At 36.9% G+C, this 18,494-nt stretch overlaps 1 pseudogene; it reads right to left on the reverse strand.

The window, feature by feature from the left end:
• Positions 1-4,044: 4,044 nt before the first annotated feature.
• On the reverse strand, positions 4,045-6,461 carry LOC137743014 (uncharacterized; annotated as a pseudogene).
• Between the last annotated feature and the right edge of the window lie 12,033 nt (positions 6,462-18,494).

Consider the following 18,494-nt stretch of genomic DNA (forward strand, 5'->3'; position numbering starts at 1 on the left):
TGAGATTGAGATTTGAGCTCTAGATGCAGCCGTACAGGTCACGTTAGGTGACTCCGGCTGGCAGATTACATGATATTGATATGTTTATACCTGGGCACTTGCATATCGTTATGAGATTTCGGCATGGCATATTATCGAGCATGATTGATATACCTTTGAGCATATTTGGCATATGTATTATGTGTATATATTTTCTGGGAAGTATACAGGTTTTACGGCGAGGGGTTAGAAAGTATTTTATAAATGGTTTTCGAAAGCTTTGTTTTTGCCCACTCACACTTTTGTTTTGCGCCCCTCCAGGTTCTAGTTGAGTAGCAGTTCCGGTGGTTTCCCAGAGGGCTTGTTCGGCACTTCTGACAGACACCTATCATTGTAGGGTCACCTTCGGGTGAACTATTGTTGCATATTCTTCTTTTGGACTGCTGTTGTCTGGCTCTGAATTTGTGACTCACACGCTAGCACTTATTTAGTACTTTGTTTGCTAGTTTAGTTTTTAATTATTCGTACTTATATATCATTACTTTATTAGCTTCCGCACGTGCACATGGCTACGTCACCTTTGTGTGACGGCCAGCACGCTCCGATCTCGGTCGGGGTGTGTCAGTGTGACCCAATAATGACCCGATTAGTTATCGTGTTGATCCGAAACCTGTTATTTTCTTGTCGTGTTAACATGTCGTGTAAGAAATTGCTAGATCTACTACTATGGGTGGCTCAGTAGTCTATGATAAATTCCAGACTTGTATTTTACATGGTACGTTTTGTATGTAATCTCAGCGCTGGTCAATCCCACGATGATAATCAGGGGAGACTGAAATGTAAATCTTCCCGGACCTTGAAAGGGTGGACAACCGTAGCAAAGTCACCAGTTTTTATTTTTTTTATTGTATAGATAACTAGCAGAGAGCACACATTTTGTGTGTGTGAACAATTTCTCTTAATAAGTGCATATTTTTTTTATGTACTATACTATTATTAAGAGAAGCCTCATTGTCAACTTTTTTCTCCTTTTTTTCCTATTTTGTCCTCCTTATGTAAATATTATGTACGAAAAGTGGTATTAAGAGAAACCTCTTTGTCAACTTTTTTTCCCTTTTTTTTTTTTCTATTTTGTCCTCCTTATGTAAATATTGTGTATCTAAAATGAGGGTAAAATTGGAAAAATAAGTATATGATTGTCATTTTCTAAAAAAAAAGAGGGTAAAATAAGGATTGTCATTTTGTCAAAAGGTGCAAAATTACTATTTTGCCCTCATTTTTGTTAATAATATGTATCAAAAGTGAGGGAAAAATAGGAAAAAAAGGGGAAAAAAGTTGACAATGAGGACTCTCTTAATAATAGTACTAGCATATGGGCACACATAAAGTGTGCGAGAAAATTTTTTATTTTTGTTTTTGAAATAGAAGGAGAGAGGAAGGGAGTGATAGAGAATGTGAGAGTGGGAAGTTTTTATTTTTTTTATAATAATTAGAGATATGTTAGGATCACATGCATGTGAGGTTTTGAAAAAAAAAAAAAAACAGTAAAATTTGATTTTGTGAAATTACATTTTTACCCCATATTTCTTATTCATGTTTTAATTAGAAAGTTAAACTGGTAATTTTATAAAAATTTTGTTGACAATGAGTGTTTTATTAATTAGTAGAAATAGAATAGATAATTATTTAATCAAATTGGTGGAAGTCGTTTAGGCCACGGCAGGGCTTTTGATAGTGTATTCGCATGCCAATTTGGACCAGCGCGGTATGGCCCGACCCGGCCGCTCGTATCGTTTTCATGTGGGCCTTGGTGGGGGGGCTGGAGTGGGTCCCGGGGTTGAATTTTTATCATCCGGGTGTTGCTGGCCATTGAAAGTTACAAAGCCTACTACTGGTTGCAAGTGGCAACGCTCGTAATCATAATCCTTGACTGTTATTTATTGGATATAACGGTGTCACATGCACGACAAAATCTTGTATGGAGTTACATGTGTACTGATTGTTATGTGCGGCCGATTACGGCAAGAAATACGAGAATGGCTTACACATGACGAATTTATTATCGCATGATGTTTAGTTTTAATAGAATGAGAGTATGACAAACGCTTTCACATATTTTAATTTGATTAATAAAACGTCACTGTGACGGTAGATTTGTGGTCTCTAGAAGTATGTAAAAGATGATGAAGAATAATCTAGAATGTAAAGACATATTAGGTCTTTGGGCGATTCAAGGTGAGGACAAAATGTTTTGACCATCTGTGCGGACAACTATATAATGGTTGAGAAGGGATGAACTTAGGAGTATAATCGAATTGTTATGACCGGTGCAATTGAAAATTTTTAAATTTTTTTTATTGAGTTGGTATCTTTCGTCTAGGGAGGGAAAAAAGGAGCAAGAGGGAAAAAGGGGTTGTTGGGCGCGTGAGAGAAACAGAAGGGAAGAGAGGCAGAGAAAGGGAGCTGGAGTTTGGAATGGGTTTGAGGTGGATTGAAGTTGGATTATAGCTCTGACACGGTAATCCTATAACTTTAATTTTTTTTTTTTTTTTGTTTAGTGGGTGTGTGTTTTTTGACAGCGAGAGCAAGGACAGAGCTAGGATTTTTTTTGTTGGGTGGGCTAGCTGAAATTAGTTTCATAAAATGATATGTTTATTTATTTTTGCTTATATAATGATCAATATAAAAGAACAACCATAGAATATAAACTATTCTCAAAATCATAACCCTAACTGACAAAGTTAAGGACCAAATAAATAATTAACCTACTAAATAAATCTAGTATAAGTAAATAAAGAAATTAATAACGTACCAAATGTTACATTCATTGGAAAATTACAATGAAAAGTAAGGAATTGCGGAGGTAGGAATTTAATGGTGGACTAAAAAAGAAATTCTTTTTCTTTTCTTGAGTAAGAAGCATAGTGGCTAAATCACATAGGATAAATGGTCTTTTCTTTAACATATAGGATAAAAGGAGGGAGGGGAGATGGAACTAATTTGTTATTTTTTAGCATAAAAAATATAATTTATTACCTATCCTCTAGTAAATATACATGAATAATATTGGAATTGAGTGGGCTATATAGGCTACATGCATTAACATAAGCTATTAAAGCATATGTTTAAAAAGGATATTGCTATTTGCACACCCATTTTTACTTCCCATACACCCTTATTAATTTTTTTTTTTTCCATTGATCTTCTTCAATTCATTCAATTTGAAGGCCGAAAATTGAAAGAGATGTGTGAAAAATAAGAATAAGTGTGTGAATAACATTACACTCATAAAAAACTCCCTGGACTACAACCCACCTTAGCCTTGTGGGTGGCTCCGCCCGTGAGCAAGATGAGAGATTAGGATTATCTCCGCCGGGAAAGAGAGGCAGAGACACAGAGGTGGTGAAGGGCGGAGGTGGCAACACATGTTATCATTGATTGTTATTTGTTAGATATAACAGTGTCACATGCATGGCAAAATCTTGTGTGGAATTACGTGTGCGTTGATTGTTATGTCTGGCCGATTATGGTGAGGAATACGAGAACAATTTACATGATACGAGTTCATAATTATATGGTATTATGTGTTAATAAAATAAAAGTACGAGCAAAAACTTCCACATGTCTTTAATTGATACCAAACACCACCGTAGCAATAAATTTGTAGTGTTGAAGAATACGTAGAAGATGACTAAGGATAACCCAGTATGCAAAGGCATTTAAGGTCTCCTCGGGGCCACCCAATTGTTATTTTCACAGAGGTCCACAAACAAGGCCCGCTAGCAGTAGGATTAAGCCCCAGACTCCGTCTTCAAGCTTCGGACCTCTCCACGTAGGTGACCAGACTCCTCCGTGTCTTCTTAAATTCAAGGACCACGCCATCAGCAAGGAAATGGACCACATGATCGTATATGAGCGCCATAAAGCGTAAAGGCAAGGTACTTCTCACAAAACGCAGTTACTATAGAGACAAATGACATGGTGGTACATCTCGTGTTTTTATATAAGTGATGTACATAACCTGAAAAATTGTAGTGATCCGTGATAAACTATACCATATTCTGATCACACTGAAAAATCTTTCTTCCGCAAGACACTAACTGAACCAGCGTCCTATTTAATGCTCAATTGTTTGGTTCAGAAGTCAAATCCAGCGCAATCGCACAAATCTATACACGCATTATCTGTTGACAGCCTTCAACTTGACACCCCTGTATTCAACCTTTCTCTCAAGCCTCCTCTTGGCACTAAAATTGAAAGAAAACTCGGAGCAAATCACGTGCTGACCTCAGTTAGACTCATTTTAATTTTTGACACCAACAGTTTCCACCTTCTTCGATCTCCATCGTCTCCACTTTCATCGCAACCACCATTGAAACCATTTTCGTCCAGATTTTCAGCCACCATACACCACAACGTCGTTCTCATTTTTTTTCGACATTGACGAGGAATCATGGAAAAGTACATGAATCAGGTTTTAATAATTGAATACTTTGATGCAAGTACAAGGTGTGCGCAACAATAAATTACACAACTTCACAGTTAAACAGTAACAAGTAACCAAATGCACATGTTCAATCCAACCTCGACGCAAAGCTTACCTGGTGCGTGGAGCTATCAAAACCTACGATGTCTACATTCCAAGAACCATGTTGCTGAAAATGTTTCGCCTCTTCATATTTTATGTCTCGCCCGACACCAAGACCATCTTTTCTTCGGATTTCTCTGCTGTCTTCCATCTTTCGCAGCCAAAAATGGACAGACTTAAAGCCTGCCTCTTCTAAGTAGTCTTTGATCTCGGGCAGTGACCATCTGTTCTTCGGATTTCCCCAATTGTCTCCAAATGATTCAGAAGTTACCAGGAACAGGTTATACTTATCAATACTTCATAACGAAGCCTACACTCAATATTTTTTTCATGATATAGAATACATTAAAACTGCAAATATATGACTTACAGCCTCCAGCTGTATGAAAATGCATGTCGAGTTTTCCTCGACTGCTTTTGGAGATGGAAATGGAGGTTAATCCTTGTCTTGCATTTGATGATATCAAATTCAGCGTGTTCCCAAACGTACTAGAAAAGCCAATAGAAATTTAAACAATTATGAAAGACATCTTTGATAGTAAACAATAGTTACAAACTTACAAGATGATCTCTGCAGCACAGAGGTGAGACCACATAAACTCAGATCCCTAGATATTCTTCAGAAACCAAAACTATATTCTGTTTTTTATACACCACCACTGGGATTCTGAAGGAGTGCAAATGATGCGACAATAAGTAAGGAGTATTTGAATTGAAGTTTTGTACTGTAAAATTGGCAAATGTCCCTTGAAGCCTTGTCTTGCATTCCGAGGATGTACCACCATACAAATCCATTACAAATATCCCACCTTTCTTTGAAAAGGCATCAAGAGCATGCTTGGTATACAGAACCAGTTCAGCACGTTGATGGAGACAACAACAGCTGTAGTTAAAAGCACACACAATCCTCTAGCAGGCAACAGATGGTTTCTCAAGGATTTCTCATGATGTGATGAAGAAGAGTCCTCTTGAAGAGTAGATTTCAATCCACCACTCTCCAAACCATCTCCGTTCTCAGTGAGTGAAATGTTTCTCCACTGCTTCTCGGCTCAAACTTAATTAGTTTGGCCTCAATAGATTGCAAGACATTTCCATGAAAGAGGGACATTCTGCAATGTCCATCGAACGCAGCTTTATTTATGTTATTCTCCATGCACCAATTTAACGCTTCCGAGTCCAAATGCAATCCTACAACAGTCCTGGGGTCAGTCTGGAGATCTGTACTGTCAAACACAGAGTTAGTTTTCAGTCTTTAAGACAGTGCTGGGAACTATGACAGAGAACATAGACTTTTTACGTATGAAACTGGCCAATTTGCTCTCCACAGTGGGGATAGATACCTTAACAATAATAGAATATGAATCTGGCCACAAGGCACTACTCTAGTTATTTATAACAGTTGGCAGAATTTTGAACGTGTACATATATATGACCATGTGAACATGTCAACCAGGTTGTAAAATTACCATTTCTTCTTTTAAGTTTCAACTAATTTGCGTTAACTCATTAGCACTAAATCTCCTCATATGGCAACTGGGGAGCTGTTGATCGAATTACCAACCCCTGCAGCTTTCGATATGACAACTAACCATGCAAAATATTACTGGACATGATGTTTTTATAAACAAACAGTTTTAATGAAAACCTAGTGGCAGCAAGTCCTCAACAAAAGACACCAAAATCGAAACAATAAAGCTTCCAGTTAGAATGCAAATATGCGATAACTAGTTTAAAACCTCTGTTCAGATATGTCAATAAAAAGGATAGTAATGTACCTAAGAAGGGCAGTGCCGCGGAAATCTTCTCACAGATGAAGAGGTAACCTCCCACAGTCCCACCCACAAACATCAAAACGAACTTCTGCAAATAGCTTGTCTCCTTTCGGCGACTGCATATAATCTTTTTGGTCAATAAATTAGCTTGTCTTGTCAATTATTTTACTCCACATCTACACCTCATCTACACCGCATATACCTTGTCTTGTCCATTTGCTAACTAGTTTGCCAACCAATCCATTTAGAAACAAAGCATGGAAGGCAAAATTTGCTATCCAATTTGCACTTTTATTGTTTGGGATTTCACTAATACAATGATGGTGCATTTTCGAAGATATGAAACCCTAAAATAATGGGGTAAGTCTCATCCCTTTTGGCGTCTAGTCTTGAAGAGAATCTCAAGGCCAACATGCTAATGCCGACTGGGTTTACAGCAATGTGTGGAAAAAATTTGATTTTGACGTGGTACAATACTGGGTATGTTCCAATTTTTGTTTCAATTCAATTGTAGAAATTTCATAAAATTTTCCCAAAGTGTGCACACGACATACATATGCTGTGCAAGTTGCGTAAATAAGGTTTGCATGTCTTGCGCATGGCATATTATACGATATTATAAGGTGATATGCATATTATGTACATTTAATGTGTATTTTGTGTGCATGGTATGTGCTTATAACAAGGATACATAGTACGCATGTTTATAATCATAAAATACTTAGCTAATACATTGCACAACAATAAAATGCCATATAATCCCATTATGGTTGACGCGGTTCCTTTCCTTCACTAGTCGACGAGAATCCTTAAAGTCCTTGTTGTGTTCCTCCTCTATTTCGGCCTTTTCGGCCTAAGAATGCTCGTACGACTTAATATAGCCTCGACGCTTCTAGAACAATTCAAAATTTAGGAATGTGATCCCTTCTCCAAATGTGTCAGCAGTTGTTTTTTGCTTGCTTGCACAATAGATCGCTTCGTTGGCTTCACCGTTGAGGTCCATAAGCTCTTTTTATGCCTTCATTAGCTCGTAGTTCCTATACTTGACGACGCCCGTCTCATAGTCGAGTCTCACGCGGACCTGATCTATACTTTTCAGCAGCGCCTTCGAGTCCACAGAGCTAAACGATGATGTAGGATTTGGCGTTGGCGACCCTGAAAGTGGAGGAGGTTCCATGTGTGTACCACCCATGGAACTCCGCATTAAAGCCCTTAGTTTCATGTGGGAATTTGGACATGTTTGTGTTCTCAATTGTTTTGGCTAGTTGAGAAGTCTAATTTTTTAGGAGGGTTAATGGCTATTGCAACTATGTGTGAAAGGCATATTTATATACAAGTCTACCATGATGAGGATAAAATCAGTTGGGTAAAAGAGGGAATGTGTTGGAGGTGTTTAAGTGGTGAGGATATGATGCATGTGACCTTCAAAAGTTGTAAGAATCCCCACTAGTACTTTTTTGTCCTCCCACTTGGAAGATGCTTCCAAATGTTGTTACTTCATTTCCAACATAAAGGTTAGTGTGTTATCAAATCTCATACCCCCTACATCATGATGTGCATAGGTTGGTCCACGCATATCTAACTATTTTGTTCAACAACACATGGGTTCGAAACTTGGAGGTCTTTACATCTTTTTCTTTTTGTTTCTTTCTAAACCCATTGGTATGGCCTCAACTCAACGTTTGAACTTTGAAGGACCTTTTGAAACCCAAAATCCAACACCTTGTATATTCTGATAACAATATACAAGCACAGGGCAAATCGTATGGAGATGACAAATGTGCATGTCATGTGCATATTATGTGCATATCATGTGCATGTCATCTACATATCGTGTACAATTTCTTTCATATTGAACTAAGACTTGTAATTCACAAACATTTTCAAACAAACACCGATTCCAAATTGAATTCACAAAAATTTGCAAGTTCATAACAAAATTAACAAATATTGAGCATTTTGTAACAACCCCACAAAGCCAAATCTACCAACACAACTCCATAAATCTTCAATACCCTTGACAAAATTAAAACGCAAAACTCTAAGATTGAAACCTTGAAATCTAACATAACAAAACCCATAAACAAATAAAGATCTCCAGAACAACACATTTCTAGCCCTCTCTTCCTCATCCCTCTTTTGTTCAACTTCCCATTTCTGCAAATCCAAAAAACCTAATTGAACAAATAAGTAATTAGTTGCAGAAATGGAGACAATGACTGAGTTAGAAAGAGAAAGGGATGCGAGAGAGAGAGACGAACGGGATGGCAGTTACAAAACACTTCTATTCCCATTTCAAACTACGAATTAGAGTTGCTTCATATCTCAAAATCTCAATGCGGGTCATTCATATTTCTTATTATTCTTTTGCTTCACTCTGAAATATACGTTGTTTGTCAATTTGGTAGGATAGATTAAGGGCTTAAATTGGAGATTTTCTACTTCCTTTCGTAGATAAAGGAGTTCATCTTTTGCCTCTTTAGGTAATCAGTGGGTGTTCTTGTTTGGATTATATTTGAACATTGGGCTTAAATGAAGGATGACCCAAGGATGCCAATTAAAGGAGGACTTGCCCGAGGCCCAGCATTGTGCCCAGGGGCAAATTGAAGCCTTCTCAGCCAAATACAAGCCATGTGCTTACCATTGAAGTGACAAGTGATGGAGACTAACCTACTACCAGCCAAAAAGCACTTTCTAGTGGCATTTCAAGTAAAAAGCTCATGACTCACTACCCTCAAAGTGATTTCGAGCAAGAACAAAGTTATAACAGTTGGGCTAATTTGCCTATAAAAGGAAGAAGAGGCCCCAGAGACAAGGACACTCAACCAATCAAACAAACATACAAACTCTGCTCTCAAGCCAGATTTGCATCCAAAAGTTGAAATCAACCCAGATTCAGTCCTTTTTAGTAACAAGCTATCTCTTGTCTAGTATAAAAGCTTTGATATTTCCTTCAATGATGTAGTATTGATTCCCTTGTGTAAACTTGTTTACCGTATTGATTCCCTTGTGTAAACTTGTTTACCATACATCCCTTTTTAGCATATAAACCCTGTAAATACAAAGAAAAGTGACTGCAAGAAGTTCAATCTTGCCAGATAAGGTGCAATCTTGCCCGAAGCTCTTTGTTTGTTTTTCTAAATTAGTAGATCTATAGCTTAATACATTCTCCAACATGTATTCAAGTTATTTCCATCTGTTTTCCTATTTTAAGGGTCCCATTTACATATGGATCTGGTTAGTTTAATGGATATGTTTTCATTAAGAGCAATCTAGGACCAAATAAATGACTTCAGGGGATATGGACTCCCTTCATTCGAACATACAAGACCATGAACTAAAAAGTCCTTGTTTATAAGGTAAGAAAAAGAACTTAATGTGGACTTAACCTATCCACGACAATTTTTTGATAAACAAGAAGTTTGAAGTAACTTGGGGCGCAAGTAATCGACTTAAAACACACTTGTTCTACATCTGCTATAATGAGATAGTAGTGGCATGCCTAGCACTTAGTTAGTTTTGATTACGAACCTCAAGGCTCACACCTAAGGCCCCACAAAGGCACATTTCAAAACTAATTTTGTTCTCTTCTTGTAGCACATCAACAAGCAAGAGCCCGACTACATATCCAAAGTGCCAATCCCTTGGGGAGCTGTGTTGAGGTCCGAGGAACCTTCTCCAAAGAAATCTTTGCCCAAATAGTTCTCTCGAATTGTTCCAAGTTTCCAACAGCTTCTATTGTAGCTAAATTGGCATGTCATTGTTTCTGTTTTGTAACATTAATGAAACTATTAAACCCAATTAGCCTAGGGCCTTTATGATTATTCATGGGTTCTATGTGTTGTTTCCCTAGATGAGGGGGCTCTAAACTCTTGAGATTTCTCGGATGCCTAGTTCATCATACAATTTGCATCTCTAAACAACCAATTACACCATCACCCAATCACTGAAATTCAAAATTCAACGACCATCTGATTCTTTTCATAGATTACAGCAACCCTAATTCACTGGATTATTGATTAAACAAATAAACCACATAAAACTGCCATACACTTTAATACATCAGACAAACCAAAATCCACCAAAACTTTGCTGTGTACAAATATAGTCAGATTAAGAAGGGGAGAAATGATATCCTTAACAATAATTTATTTTCTAAACGAATTACCACTATGTTTTAGTTTGCTCCTAAATTCCAAGCATGTAGTGAAGGAAGATTTGTGAAAAACAAGTTCATTTGAGCAACATCAACAACATGCAATTAACAATTAAAAGGCGGAATCATGTTTATATGCACTCAAAAACAAAACTTAACCCATGAACTTCAAAGCCTAGTAGATAGGTGAACCAAGACTCAACTCAAAACAAAGTGAGTTGAGAAATCAATACCTTTGTAGATTCCTCTTTGCATAAGCAAAGGCTAATCACCCAAAGAGAGGGCCTTCATTCCTTGCATCTTAGATCCATGGATTTGGATGGATGAAAAGGTTTCTCCAAGTTCCCAAAATTGAGAACCTCTAAGTCTCCACACCAAGGTAAGATTGGAGAAGAAATGAGTGACCTTGAGGAAGTAAGATTGCTAGATGTTTTCCTCAAGGGTGGCCGGCCATTTCTAGAGAGAAAGGAGAGTTTGTGTTTCTCCAATTTCCCCAAAAAAAACCCTTAATGAATTTTGGCTATTAAGTCACACTTATACCTTAATTCATTTGAGTGGCAAACTTGTAAATAAGTCCAAAACCCACTCTTTCTCTAAATGGCCGGCCTTAGGGTATTCATTGGGCTATTTGGGCCTTTGTGAATCATTATTCATTAAGTTGTCACACAACTTAAGTCAATGGACTTGACGTTCGAAGCCCATTGGGCCTTAAGGTCCAAAACTATCCCGAGGTCTTTTAACGAACTTATTCGTTTGATTAATAATCATATTAATTAATCCTTGCCATAAATAATTAAACCATTTAATTATTCTTACTCATCTCCGTTGAATCTTCAATCTCTACCTTACACGGTGTACGATCCATTAGGTTCCTTTTAGCGAGGCAGTGGGCGATTCAAACTCTTTCAAATCGATTGTGAATTGAAACTTACTTTCAATTCTCCGGTTAGTGATAATACACTTTTAGGGCTTCCACAAACCATGGTTGACGCCTAGCAGCATGTCATGGTTACCCAAGCTAATCAGAAGAGGTGGAGAACCTATTCAGTTTTAGGATTACAAATGCAATACGGTCTTTCTCTAATACAATACTCTTGACCACATTGTTTGGTTTGATAGTTTATTCATGTCTACTATCCAATGTGAGTCTTGTGCTTATATGATTACCTTGAATGTGATTTGGAACACATTCCTAAATCTCATTCATACTTTGGCCAAAGATTCTTAATCATATCATAGAGTATTCTCCCTCAAACAGTTTGAAGGTTAGAGATCCCTTGTTGCGCATTCACTTGCCTCCATGGCTACGTGGCTTAACCCCAACGATGCCGTGGACACCCTCCTGATGGAGTGACTTTGACATAATCAAAGATTAAGGACCTAACCACAAGACAACTGTGATGCCTCAGGTCAAAAGACTAATTTGCATTATCCCAACCATGAGTTCTCATGTGACATGAATATGAGAACTCTTCGTTGATCGTGTTCAGTGAACTCATTCTCTATTGAGCACCTACGTGCTTATCTTGGTGTCACTCACACCAATGACTCGAGACTAGTCACTCTCCCTGAGAGAAGACACAGCACGTACTGATCTTAACGGACTATCAATGCCCAATTGACAATCCTATGATCAGGAACGTTTAGGATGTGTCTACGAAAGAATGGTCTCATGAATCTAACTTCTTTAGATCGCATTCTCCCAATCACATATTCCTTGGACTTATCGTTTAAGCATATAACATTTATATGAGACGGCTCAAACAATAATGTTTGCCCTTAATATTAAACTAGATTAGTTTAACATGTGAAATGTCCATAAAGTATCATCATATGATTGGTTTTAGGGCACATTTCCAACATGTAGCACACAATTAGAGCATTAAACAACCTCCACTTTTCTTAGCACCAAAACGTAATCGACTTACACATTCAAACTATCGAAACTAATTCCTAGAAACGGTACAGTATCGATTTCCTACATTTCTATTACAAAATTACCAAAACATAAACAAATTGAGCTTCATATAATCATTGTAACCATGTACAAATGCAAATTTAGATTACCTGAGGAGGAAGAGTCGGTTAGTTTTGGGATTGAGCAGCCTAAGCCGGTCTAGGGAGTCCTGGTACGGGCAAACCGTGAAGGGCGGAAAGTGAGACAAAAAGAGGGAGTGCTGTCAATAACCCAGTTTTCCCAGCAACCAAACACTAATAATTAAAGAAAACCCCAAAATTGCTTTTAAAAAAAGAGAATAATAAAAAATTACTAACGTTTTTTTTTTTTGCTTCCCTTTTCTTCACTGACTTCCTCCTTGCTTCTTTGTCTTCGAGTTTCCGTCTTTCTATCTCATTCTACAAAACCCAAAATCGACTACAATAAACAGAAACCCACCAAAAATTAAAGAAAACCCCAAAATTGCTTTTAAAAAAAGAGAATAATAAAAAATAACTCATGTTTTTTTTTTTTGCTTCCCTTTTCTTCATTGGCCTCCTCCTCTACTTATTTGTCTTCGAGTTTCTGTCTTTCTATCTCATTCTACGAAACCCAAAATCGACTAAAATAAACAGAAACCCACCAAAAATTACCTTCATAAAAAATGGCACCAAAAACCCATTAAGCCCCACAAAACCAAGGAAAACACATAAAATCTGAGAGAGAGTATCAGAGAAAATGCTTACCAGACCGTCCTTGATGCTTAGGGATTTTTGGGGTTTTGCGGGTTTTTAGATCTAAAAACAAACGGAAATTGAATAAAGAGTGGGAAATCCTAACATTTATTTTTTGGATTGTCGGTTTCAGATGAAAAGTGGGGAAATCCTCACCAATTTTCTCTTTTGTATGCTCCGTCGGGATCGAGAACGTGGGATAAAGGGCTGGTTCATCTCCGTTCTGTAAATCGCTGCAACTACTGCGATAGATGGAGTTCTTGTGATGCACATTATTACGTTTTTAACCCTGTTTTCTTAGACAGTTATTCATTCCTTTTGTATATGAAGTGAGGGTATATTAGGGGTTTTCGAATGTTTCACCATTTTGGGCTCTAGCTTTATTTATACATATACTAGCCTCTCCGCGCACACTAACGTGCATGCGAGAGGCATCTTTGCATCACGGGCGCTACGCGCCCCAAAGATGTATTGTTTTAGATATTTTTATATTTCTTAAGTGATTATTTTATAAATTGTGGGTGTGTGTCCATCACAACAATTTCTTATTATTTTCAATCATCTAACTTAGTCTTTTTGCACCCACCCATTGTATTGAAAAAAAGAAAATTTTGAATTGCACACTAACCATTCCACTTTTTTTTTTTTTTGCTTGCTGATTATTATGGTGTCATTTTTTTTTTGTTTGGTTGATAGAATTTGGTTTCACGAATTGAGCTATGCTTGGTCATTATTATCACTTTGGTAATTACTGATTAATTAGAATTCTCTTATATCCATCAATATCGTTTTACCCCTATATATTGTACAGGAAGAAAATCAAGAGTTAGGTTCCTTAAAATCAACAGTTGGATTCCTTAGTCAATAAGGGATTAAAAATGGTGGATTTCATTTTCGTTTACTATGATAATGGTGTTATCGTTATGCATGCCATATTGTCATATTGCCACGTTCGTTGAAGAATTTAGCAACATATATTCCATCCAATTTGCACATATGTGAGGAATCTTGATAGGAGCATATTTATGCGACTTAAATGGCTTGTTCTCGTACATTTACGTTATGTTTCTTTAGTTATTTTAGTACTTTAAGCTATTTTCGTGTGTTTGTAGGTCCAAAGGGCTAAAGGAGCAAAAAGATGCATTTTGGAGACTTTTGGAGCACTTTTGGGCTAAGGACGGATAGCTTATGCTTGAAGCCAAAGTGTTGGACTAAATTGAAGACCTAATTGGAGCCAAAGTGTTGGAACCTTGTTCTCTTTAGTTTTAGGACATTTAAACCTTTCCTAATCCCAATCATGCCATGCATAACACACATCCATTCTAACACATTGTCATTGCACATGCATTTCCTTCATTAGTTAACCCACATGCACTTATCACTTATCATCACCACATATCATATCACTTAATCACTTATCACTTATCATCACCACTTAACCACTTATCATATCATAACCACATATCATATCACTTATCACTTATCACTTAACATATCATCCACCTACTTCACCTACAACATCCACCTACTTCACCTACAACATCCACTTCACCTACAACATCCACCTACTTCACCTACAACCTACAACATCCACCTACTTCACCTACAAATGACATAGCCATATGTTCCCTCCACTACTCCTATAAATACCCTTGCATTCATTCATTCATGGACATCTCATTTCATACACAACACACCACAAACACTTCCATTCCTTCTCTTTTCCGTGAGTTCCCTTGTAATCCAAACACCATTTTTCCATTTCCCTATTAATCCAAACACCACTCCCCAAACCATTCACACCATCAAACTATCCTTAGACCTTGTGCTACAACAACGAGGAAGAGAAGAGTGCCTAAACGTTCATACAATTCAAGTTTGAGTTGTTGGAATGTTTAGGTGTTTCTTTGATTCTCTTTGTTTTTTACCATGAGGAACTAAACCCCCCTTGGCTAGGGGGTGATTCGAAATAAATGTTTATGCTTGCATTTTGATTTGATTACTTCTAATTGCGTTTCATAAGTTGTGGATTCAATTTGTTTAACCGTTTGATTGATAACTTATTTATGTATGTTTATTGAGAGTGCACGCTTAATTTTCATGCATGAATATGACGCTAGAATATAAGTGAGTTTCACCTAATCGTTATGAACTTATATTCACAAGTAGTGGAGGTTGCTTATAAACAATCGCGTTAAATGAATTCTTGGCACGAGTTTCATGCTCATCATAGTAACGAATGCCTCGTCAACACTTATAGTTTTCATAATGCTTAATGATCTTTGATTGTATCTTTATTGTGCTGTTCACGTAAAGGACTTTTGGAGAATGTAGTGAATTGCGTTGCGCTAACCCATCCAATTCATTAACTTAAGGAAAACTTGACGGTTAATTTAAGCGGACCTAATTAACCCGGGGTGATGAGTTTCATAATTTATTGAAATGTAATTGGAAATCTTTTTATTATGCAAGTGTAACATATGTGGAGATGACCCCCTTAGCTAGCATTCATCCATTCTATTTCATCAATTTCATATTTACATTCTGTTTTAATTTGTTCATTTAATTTAATTTCGTATAAACTTAAATCCCCCTCTACTTTAATGTCAATTTAGTTAGAAATCATTTTAGTTTGTGTTTTTAAAAGCATTTTGAGTCTTTGGTTTGTCTTAGTGTTTTAAAGTTTAGTTTTACATTCTTTGAGTCTAGTTTAGTGTTTATTATTACGTTTTTACGTTTTTGAGTCAAATCCAAGTGATTAACAATCCCTCCTAATCCCCGGTCCAGAACGATCCCTACTTATATACTTACTACAATTTGACGAAAAGAGGGTTTAATTTGTGTGCGTATAAATCTCGCATCAAATTTTGGCGTCGTTGCCGGGGATTAGGAGGGATTGTTAATCACTTGGATTTGACTCAAAAACGTAAAAACGCAATATAAAACACTAAATTAGACTCAAAGAATGTAAAACTAAACTTTAAAACTCTAAAACAAACCAAAAACTCAAAATGCTTTTAAAAAACACAAACTAAAATGATTTCTAACTAAATTGACATTAAAGTAAAGGGGGATTTAAGTTTATACGAAATTAAATTAAATGAACAAATTAAAACAGAATGTAAATATGAAATTGATGAAATGGAATGAATGGATGATAGAATAGCTAAGGGGGTCATCTCCACATATGTTACACTTGCATAATAAAAAGATTTCCAATTGCATTTCAATAAATTATGAAACTCATCACCCCGGGTTAATTAGGTCCGCTTAAATTAACCGTCAAGTTTTCCTTAAGTTAATGAATTGGATGGGTTAGCGCAACGCAATTCACAACATTCTCCAAAAGTCCTTTACGTGAACAGCACAATAAAGATACAATCAAAGATCATTAAGCATTATGAAAACTATAAGTGTTGACGAGGCATTCGTTACTATGTTGAGCATGAAACTCGTGCCAAGAATTCATTTAACGCGATTGTTTATAAGCAACCTCCACTACTTGTGAATATAAGTTCGTAACTATTAGGTGAAACTCACTTATATTCTAGCGTCATATTGATGCATGAAAATTAAGCGCGCATTCTTAATAAACATTCATAAATAAGTTATCAATCAAACGGTTAAACAAATTGAACCACAACTTATGAAACGCAATTAGAATTAATCAAATCAAAATGCAAGCATAAACATATATTTCGAATCACCCCCTAGCTAAGGGGGGGTTTAGTTCCTCATACAAAACAAAGAGAATTAAAATTAAACATTGAAATCAAAGAAACACCTAAACATTCCAACAACTCAAACTTGAATTGTATGAACGTTTAGGCCCTCTTCTCTTCCTCTTTATTGTAGCATAAGGTCTAAGGATAGTTGGTTTGGGGGAATGGAAGTGTGGAATGGAGTGAGGAGTGATGGAAATGGAAAGATGGTTTTTGGATTCTAAGGGAGACTCACGGCTAAGAGAGAAAGGGATGTGTTTGTGGTGTGTTGTGTATGAAATGAGATGTTTTAAAGTTTAGTTTTGCATTCTTTGAGTCTAGTATAGTGTTTCATATTGTTATTTTACGTTTTTGAGTCAAATCCAAGTGATTAACAATCCCTCCTAATCCCCGGTCTAGAACGATCCCTACTTACACTTATACTACAAATTGACGAAAAGAGGGTTTAATTTGTGTGCGTATAAATCTCGCATCAAATTTTGGCGCCGTTGCCGGGGATTAGAAAATTTGCTAATCCCTTGGATTGTTTGTTTCTGTATTGTCTTTTAGATTTAGTTTTTATTTGTGTTTTGTTTGTTAAGAACAACATGGCACTTGATAACGCTTCTCTTTTGTCACAGCTCATGGAAAGGTCCCAAATGCAAAGAGTTGATATATCTAATCTTCAATCAAGGAATAACGTGTTTTCCAATACTTACAATTCGGATTGGAGTGATCATTCAAACTCTATGTGGTGGGAACCTCAAAATGCTCAACAAGGAGGATATTGGCAGCCACCACAACCTCATATTCAATATGCCCAACCAAACTCAAGTTCGTCAATAGATTATAATCAAAAGCTTAATGAATTAATTTGTTTGGTGCAGGGCTCACAAAATCAAGACAATGAGGCTCAACAAGAAGGATATTGGCAGCCATATGAGGAGTTATATTCAACGCCTATGCAGCCACCACAAAGGTTGGACCACTTGGATAAGCAAATTGGGCAGATCGCGGAGTTCGTAGGACAGTTTCGAGACCAAGGCGAACTCCCTAGTTCAACCATTGCAAATCAGAAGGGAGAATTTGAAAACACCAATGATATCATGTTGAGAAGTGACAAGGAGGTTGGAACGGACCCTCAACCATCAAAATCAAATCACAAGGAAGAGGAATACACCCAACCCACGGAAAGGGTGGAAACACCTTTACCGGAGGCACCTATTGCTCCTATGCCATCTAATACAGGTATGGTTGTTCCAAATTTCATTATTTTTAACCCCATTCCAACAAGTATCCCTATTCCTTGCAGATTCATGACTTCCAAGGAAGAAGAAGGTGAAAAAGACATCTTGGAAGCCCTTTCAAAGGTGACAAGTAGGGAATGTCATGAATTCATCAAAGAGGACGTTCTTGAAACCACGAAATCCAAAGAAGTTAAATTTGATGACATTGGACAAGTCATAACCATCACTTGCAATCTGGCCAAGTCCAATATCCCTGAAACTTTCAAAGGAGTGGTGTTTGTCATTGAGTTCTTGTCGGACAAAACAAGTAAGTTTTTTTCAAATTCCTTTGCATTTTATACTAACTTGCTGTTTTTTATGAATCAGGCACCTACACTAGCA

Source organism: Pyrus communis, chromosome 8 (assembly GCF_963583255.1).
Source record: "Pyrus communis chromosome 8, drPyrComm1.1, whole genome shotgun sequence".
Lineage (NCBI taxonomy): Eukaryota > Viridiplantae > Streptophyta > Magnoliopsida > Rosales > Rosaceae > Pyrus > Pyrus communis.